The 8,953-nt window shown below is 34.5% G+C and overlaps 1 pseudogene; it reads right to left on the minus strand.

Annotated features, from left to right (window-relative positions):
* Positions 1-8,107: 8,107 nt before the first annotated feature.
* Positions 8,108-8,602, minus strand: LOC115936916 (large ribosomal subunit protein uL15 pseudogene; annotated as a pseudogene).
* Between the last annotated feature and the right edge of the window lie 351 nt (positions 8,603-8,953).

Below are 8,953 nucleotides of genomic sequence, written 5' to 3' on the forward strand. Positions count from 1 at the left end.
AGAGAGTTGTTGCTATTCCTTTCTTCGATCTCTTGTTGAGTTTGTAGGTGTTCAGAATGGTTTGATCCCTATCCAGCTGAATTCCTGAGAGGAGACGAAATCCAGGTCTCCTACTCCTCCGCCATCTTGCTCCGCCCCTCTCAAATATACCATAATTTATTTATCTACTCTACTGTTGGACTTTTTTGATGTTTGCCTAGGACAAATAATATTTCTATATATGTATGTATATTTTGGTGGAATTGAGGAGCCATAGGACATGAGTATCTTCAGTGTTACTAGATAATGCCAACCTGTTTTCCAAAATGGTTGTACTCAGTTTTTTCCCCATCAGACATATAGAGAGTTCCCATTGGCTTGCATCTTTGCCAGTATTGATGTAGTCAGTCTTTTTTAAGTTTAGCCATTCCGGTTTTCATTGTGGTTTTATTTTCCATTCTCTGATTACCTGTTACCTATGCAGTGGAGTATCTTTTCTTATGTAAGTTAACATTTGGATATTAAATTTTAGAGGTGCCTTTTCAAGTTTCTTCCTCATTTTTTTCGTACTGGGTTGTTTGTCCTTTTTCTTTTTTTTAAAAGATTTTATTTATTTATTTATCTGAGAGAGAGGGCGAGTAAGTGAGGACAAATCAGGGGAGGGGCAGAGGGAGAGAGAGAATCTCAAGCAGACTCTGCACCGGGCACGGAGCCCAACGCAGTGCTCAATCTCATGACCCTGAGGTCACACCTGTGCCAAAATCAAGAGTTGGTCACTTAACTGGCTGCACCACCCAGGCGCCCGTTTGTTTTTCTTATTGATTTGTAGGAGTTGTTTAAGTATCCTAGATATGAGCCATTTGTTGGGTATATATGCAAATATCTTCTTGTACTATGTGATTTCTTAATGGTATCTTTCAATGAATAGAAATTCTTAATTTTAATGAAGTCAATTTGGTCTGTTTTTCTTTACAGTTAATGCCTTTTGTGTTCTGTTTAAGATATCTTTCTCTACCCAGAGATTATGAATATATTTATCAATATTATATTCTAAAAGGTTATTGTTTTATCTTTTTTGTTTGATCTATAGTCCACCTGGAATTGATTTTTGTGTATAGAGTGAGAAAGGGGGTTGAATTTTAACTTTTTTTCCATATTGATATTCTATTGCACCATTTTTGTCATAAATCTTTCTGGACTATTCTATTTCATTAGTCTATTTGTCTATTTTTAGGCTAATTTTACAGTGCTTTATTTACTGTGCTTTTTAGTTAGTCTTGATGTCGAGTAGATGGAGTCTTCCAAAATTATTTTTTAAAAACAATATCTTAACTATTACAGGCTTTTGCATTTATATGTTAAGTATTGGAATCAGCTTATCAAATCTTTCCTCTTCATCTTCAAAGTTGAGATATTGATGGGGATTTCATAGAATCTATAGATCAATTTAGAGAGAACTCATCTCTTTACTATCAAGTCTTCAAATCTAAGAACAAGTTCTCTGTTTTTTTTTAGACCTTTATTTTTCTCAACAATATTTGGGTTTTCTGAGTTATTTTTTATATATCGTGTAAGTTATGTAATGAAGTTAATTTTTGCATCTAGACATCCAATTGTTCCTTTTCACCGTTTGTTAAAAGGCTATTGTTTTTCCATTGAATTGACTTTGTACCTTTGTTGAAAATCAGTTGTCAGTGTATGTTTGCATCTATTTCTGGATCTTCTCTTCTATTCCAGTGATCTATCTGTCATCTTTATGCCTATACCACACTATGTTGTTTACTATAATTTTATAAGTCTTAAAATCAAGTAGTGTAAATCCTCCAACTTTGTTCTTATTTTTTGAAATTTTTCTAGCTACCCAGGTCCTTTGCATTTCCATATGAATTTTAGAAGCAGTTGTTACTTTCTACAAAAGTGCCCACTGAGATTTTGATTGGGATTGTGTGTTGCATCTATAGATCAGCTTAGCAAAATTTGACATCTTAAAAATACTGAGTACTCCAATTCATGAACAAGATATAGTTCTCCATTCATTTTGACCTTCTTAAATTCTCTCAGCAATGTTTTGTTATTTTTCTAAGGTTTTCATATTTTTTTATGTTACTGTGCATATTTTTAAAATTTCATGTTCTGATTATTCATTGCTTGTATGTAGAAACATGATTAATTCTTATATATTGATATTATAATACTGCAACATTGCTGTATTAGTTAGCTCATTATTACTTCTAGTACCTTCTTTGTACATTCCATCAGATCTCCACCCAGATGATCATGTCATCTTCTTTTTACTTCTCTCTTTCCAATCTTTATGCCTTTAATTTCTCTTTTTTATCTTATTGCACTGGTTATAACCTTCAGTATAGTGTTGAATAAAAGAAGTGAAAGTAGATATTCTTGATCTTAGAGGAAAGGAATCCACACTATTAAGTGGAATGTTGACTCTAGGATTTTTGTAGAGATCCTGTGTCCATTTGAGGAAGTTCCTTTCTATTCCTAGTTTTCCTGGGAGTTTTTATACGAATCAAGGTTGGACTTTGTCATATACTTTTTATAGATGTATTGAAATGATACATGGTTTTTCTTTTTTTTATTTGTTGATATGGTAAATTACATTGTTTGATTTTTGAATGTTAAATCAGCCTTGTATTCCTGGCACAAACCCTACTTGGTTATGATGTTTTATCCTTTTTACCTATTGTTGAATCTGATTCACCAAAACTGTGTTTAGAATTTTTGTATCTATATTAGGATATTGACTGTAGTTTTCTCGTAATGTCTTTGGTTTTGCTATCACTGTAATGATGACTTCAAAGAATAAGTTGGGAAACATCCCTTCTTCTTTAACTTTCTGGAAGAGTCTGTGTAGAAATAGTATTGTTTCTTCCTTAAATGTTCAGTTGAATTTACCAGTAAAGCCATTTGGGCCAGGGCTTATCTTTATAGAAGAGTTTTAACCACAAATTTAACTTTTTAAGAAACTATGGCAACTTTTCAGTAACTTATTTATTTTTGTTCGAGTTTTGGTGATTTGTGTTTTTCAAGGAGTTCATTCGTTTCACTTAAATTGTCAGATTGGCATAAGGTTTTTACACTTCCTTCTTTTCCTTTTAATATCTGTTGTATCTGTAATGATGTTACTTCTCTCCTTGCTGATATTCATAATTTGTGTCTTCTTTTTTCCCCTTCTTAGTCTGGGTAGAGCTTTGTCCATTTTATTGAACTTTCCAAAGAGCGAGCTTTTGGTTTCATTAATTTTCTATATTGTTTTCCTTTTTACTATTTTATTGATTTCTCTTCTGATATTTTTCACTTGCTTACTTTAAGTTGGAGCTTTATGCTATTCATTTGATTTTTTTTCTAATGTAGGGATTAGGGCTATAGATTTCCCTTTAAATTATGCCTGTAACAGCATATCATGCATTTTGATATATTACATATTAATTTTCATTCAGTTCAGATACTTTCTAATGTCCCTTTTGATTTTTGTTTTTGATCTATGGGTTACTTACACATATTTTATTTAGTTTCTTAATATCTGGGAGATAATTCTGTTATTTTCCAGAGATAATTCTGTTATTGATTTCTAATTTAATTCTGGTGGTCAGAGAACATATTTTGTATGACTCATGTCTTTTCAAATTTGAGATTTTTTATAGCCAAGAATATGATCTATTTCAGGAATGGTCTGTATGAACTTGAAAAAAAAATGTGTATTTGCTGTTTGGTGGATTGTTCCAGAAATATCAATTATATCAAGTTGGTTGATCGTGTTTTTCAAATGTATATCCTTACTGACTTTCCCTCTATTTAGTCAGTTATTGAGAGAGTGTATTGAAATGTCTGACCATCATTGTGGATTGGTCTTTCCCTCTTTTTTTTCTGTATGCATTTTAAGTTCTGTCACTGAGTATATAAAAATTTAAGATTCCTATGTCCTACTGATTAATTGATTTGTCAGCTTTATCCCCCTCCAGATATTCCTTTCTCTAAAATTTACTTTGTCAGATATTAACATAGCCACTCCAGTTTTTAAAAAATTTGTGTTAGCTTGATAGATCTTCTTCTAGCATTTTAACTTGTAATCTATTTGTGACTTTGTGTATAAAGTGTGGTTCTTTTTGGCAGCATATAGCTGGATCTTGCTTTTTGAAATCAAATCTGGAAATCTGTGCCTGTTAATTGGAATATTTAGACCATATATATAACTATTGATATAGTTAGGTTGAAATCTACCACTTTGCTCTTTGTCTTCTATCTGTCCCATTTCTTCTATGTTCCCCTTCTCTTCTTTCATTGTTATTATTTGTTGTTGTTTTTTGATCGAATTTTTTTTCTTTAGAGAGAGAGAAGGGGGGTGGGGGAGGAGCAAAGGGAGAGGGAGAGAGAGAGAAAAACACGGGGCACAATCTCATGACCCTAAGATCAGGACCTGAGCTGAAATCAAAAGTTGGATGCTTAACTGACTGAGCCACCCAGGCGCTCCAGATTTGAGTATTTTTTATGACTCCATTTATCTCCTTTTTGGTGTATTAGATACAATAATTCTTTTTCATTATTTTCATAGTTTCTTTAAGACTTTGGTATGCATTCTTAACACTGTCTATTTTTGAATGATATTATACCACTTCATGTGTAGCATTCTTCCATTTCTCCCCTCTTGGCCTTCATGGTATTGTTATCACACATTTTGCTTAATCATATATAAGCCTACCATATCTTATTATTTTTGTTTAAAGCATGAATTATGTTTTACAGGATTTAAACACTATTGGAAACATCTTACACATTGATCCATGTAGTTACTGTTAACCCTAACTCTAACCCTAACCCTAACCCTAGGTACTCTTCATTCCTTTGTGTAGATCCATATTTCCTTCTGCCTCAAGGACTTCCTTAACATTTTTGTAGTGTGAGTCTATTGGTGATGAATTTGTTCAGCTCTGTGTGTCTGAAAATGTCTTTATTCTACCTTTGGGCTTTTTTTTTCTTTTTAAAGATTTATTTATTTATTTATTTATTTACTTACTTACTTTAAAGATTTTATTTATTTATTTGACAGAGAGAGACACAGCAAGAAAAAGGGAACAGAAGCAGAGGGAGTGGGAGAGGGAGAAGCAGACTCCCCGCCAAGCAGGGAACCTGATGCGGGGCTTGATCCCAGGATCCTGGGATCATGACCTAAGCCGAAGGCAGACGCTTAATGACTGAGTCACCCAGGCGCCCCAATATTTATTTATTTTAGAGAGAGAGAGAGAGAGCATGAGCAGGAGGGGCAGAGGGAGAGGGAGAGAGAATCTTAAGCAGACTTTGCACTGAGCGTGGAGCCTGATGCAGGGCTCAATCTCACAATGCTGAGATCACAACCTGAGCCAAAACTGAGTCAGATGCTTAACTGATTGTGCCACCTAGGCACCCCATCCTACCTTTGTTTTTGAAAAATATTTCCATTGGGCATAGAATTCTAATTTAATTCAGCTTTCTTTTATTTTTTCCTGCAACTTTATACCATTTGACTAACATCTCCCTGTTTTCCCCACACTCCTCAGCTCCTGGTCATAACCATTCTATTCTGTGCTTCTGTAAGTTTGACTTTTTTTTTTTAAGAATCCATATATAAATGAGATCATGTAGTATTTGTCTTTCTCTGTCTGGCTTATTTCACTTCACATAATGTCCTCCAGGTTGATCCATGTTGGTGCAAATGGCAGAAATTCCTTCTTTCTCATGACTAAATAATATTCCTTTGTCTCCTATTCACCTGTTAATTTTCTCAGTCCAGTTATCAAAATCCAAACCCAAAGCATGCTTTTCTCTGACTTTTCTGCCACCAATTTTACTAACACCCTCATTTGTTCACTAAGGAATTTGGAAATCATATGAATCTTTTCTTAGCACGTTAACTTTATTCCTCACCTTACATGAAGACTGGATTTCCCATGATGGTGTTGCTTCTCCAGAAACTGATGCAAGTGGACAATACTCATAGTTTCTCTCAGGCTCACTTTGATCAATTAGTCAATCTTGAGTCATTTATCTGACTACTCTCTGGGCCCCCTTGGATAATCATTGTTATCAAAATTTAAATTCTTGTTTCTTCCTTGTTGTTTTGCCATCCTTACCTCCAGGAAGCACTTGCTGATTAGACCCATAGTGAAGGTTCCCAATCTCCGCTGAATTTCAGTATCACTCAGATACCATTTGACTTAGTCCTACTTAACGACTTTTTCATAGTCCACAGTGGCTGTTCAGGTCACTCAGGTTTTTCACATCTCCCTTCCATTCTAAGATTATCAGGTTCACTTATTGTACCTTTACTGAGGCCCTGCTACATGTTTAATCCTCTGTTTGGCACTAGTTATATAAAGGGCCCTTGACTTCAAGGATCCCATAATTTTATAGAAGAAGAGTAGGACTGAAAGAATAACTTCAAAGAGAAATGATGGTGCAGAGAATGATATAGACAGAATCAAAGTAACAAAAACAAGCTCTAATGTTTCACTAACAGAGGTATGCATATACATGAATATATATCATATTATATACATATATACATATTTCACCTTTCTTTTATCCGTTCATCTGTCAATGGACACTTGGGTTGTTTCTATATTTTGGCTATTGTGAATAATGCTTTAATGAACATGAATGCAGGTATCTCTTTGAAATATTGATTTCATTTCCTTTAAATATATACCCAGAAGTAGGATTGCTGGATCATATGGTAGTTCTATTTTAAATTTTTTAAGGAACCTCTATACTGTTTTCCATAATGGCTGTAACAATTTACCTTCCCATCAACAGTGCACAAAGACTCTTTTCTCCATAGCCACATCAACACTTGTTATCTTTTGTCTTTTTGATTATAATCATTTTAATAGGTGTGAGGTGATACTTTATTGTGTTTTCGATTTGCATTTCCCTGATAATTAGTGATATTCAGTATCTTTTCATATATCTGTTGGCCATTTGTATGTCTTCTTTTGAGAAATGTCAATTCATGTCCTTTACCCATTCTTTAATCTGTTTTTTTGTTTTCTTGTTATTGAGTTGAGTTCCTTATATATTTTGGATATTAACCCCTTATCAGATGTATGGTTTGCAAATATTTTCTCTCATTTCATGGGTTGCTTCTTCACCTTGCTGATTGTTTCCTTTGCTGTGCTGAAACCTTTTAGTTTGATGCAATTCCATTTGTCTATTTTTGCTTTTGTTGCTAATGCTTTTGGGGTCATATCCAAAAAAATAATTGTCTACATCATTGTCAGGTAGCTTTTTTCCTTGTGTTTTCTTCTAATAGTTTTATGGCTGTAGGTCCTATATTTAAGTCTTTAATCTATTTTGTGTTGAATTTTGTATATGGAGTGAGATAAGGGCCTAATTTCATTCTTCTGCATGTGGAAAACCAGTTTTCTCAACATCATTTATTGAAGAGATTGTCCTTGCCTTATTATTATTATTTTTTTTAATTTTAAAGATGTTGATCTACTATTCTTGTTTGCATTATTTCTAACAAGAAATTTTCTGTCAGTCTTGTCTTTGTTCCTATGGTTTTTTCTATGGCTGCTTTCAAATTTGTTTGTTTTTTTATCTACCAGGGGTTTTGAGCAATTTGATTATGATGGGTTTTGGTGTAGTTTTCCTTATATTTCTTGTCCTTGAGGTTTATTGAGCTTCTTGGATATGTGGATTTGATTTTCATCAAGTCTGGAAAACATTTGAACCATTATTTCTTTGATGTTATTTTGGCATTATTTTTCCTGCTTCCTTTCTATGTCTTTCATTGGGGACTCCAGTTACCTGTATATTAGACAGTTTGAAGTTGTACTATAGTTTACTCTTAATTATTTTTAAACTCTTTTTTCTAAGTGTTTTATTTCAGTGATATTTTCTTCTCAGTGTTTTATCTGCTGAATTTCTTCCAGTGTAGTTTTCATCTCTAGAAGTTTGACTTTTTAAAATATATTTTGTTTCTATTTAACTTTTTGAATTTATGGAATATACTTATTCTTTTAAAAGCTGTTGTCTGTTAATTTTAACATCTGTGTCAGTTTGGGGTTGGTTGATTTTTTTCCTCAATACTTTCCTGTTTCTTTGCATGCCTTTTTTTTAAAAAAAGGGCTTGTTAGCATTTAATGAAACTCCCACTGCGTGGCTTCAAGCTACCAGGACACAGGGCACCGCCCCCCGCCCCCGGCCCCATACCCATAATCTTCTCTTTAGCTCTTCCACTGAAGAGTTTGGTCTTCATGATGACAAGCTGTTTTGGGAGTTGTCCCTTCCCCAAAACTTTGAAATAGCCTGATTGTACCACATCAATGATAGGAACAGCTCCAGTCTTGTTTTTGGCAGCATTTACCTGTGTCTGCTTACTGACCAAGGTCCATAGTTTATCCAGGTTAACATTTGGGCAGAAGCTCTTGTTCCTCTTTAAGTGGTGATGCCTCATACCCACTTTTCCAGAATAATCTGGGTGATATTTCTGGAAGTTGATCTTGTGATGATGCATGCTGCTAGCATCACCCAGGCCTTCTGGGTGCTTCCAGTGCTTGCTGATGTGGCCTTGGCCTTGGCTCATGTGGCCTTCAAGTTTTCAGGTCTTCTTCAGTCTGGGTGGCATGTTGGTAGCCCAGATGAAAGAGCATGCCCAGTATTTTCTGATAGAATATAAGACATTATAAATTTTCCACTGCTGGGTTCTGACTGTGTTTTTTTTTTTTTTTTTTAGATTTTATTTATTTATTTGAGAGAAAGAGCATAGAGGGAGAGTGAGAGGGAGAAGCAGACTCCCCGCTGAGAAGGGAGCCCGATGTGGGGCTCGATCCCAGGACCCTGGGATCATGACCCGAGCCAAAGGCAGACGCCTAACCGACTGAGCCACCCAGGCGCCCCTGTGTTTTCATTCTTATAAATTTCTTGAGCTTTTTCTGTGATGGAATGCAGTTTAAGTTTCTTAGAAACTGATCCTTTT

Source organism: Leptonychotes weddellii, unplaced genomic scaffold (genome assembly GCF_054177405.1).
Source record: "Leptonychotes weddellii isolate Sample4059 unplaced genomic scaffold, ASM5417740v2 HiC_scaffold_2870, whole genome shotgun sequence".
NCBI lineage: Eukaryota > Metazoa > Chordata > Mammalia > Carnivora > Phocidae > Leptonychotes > Leptonychotes weddellii.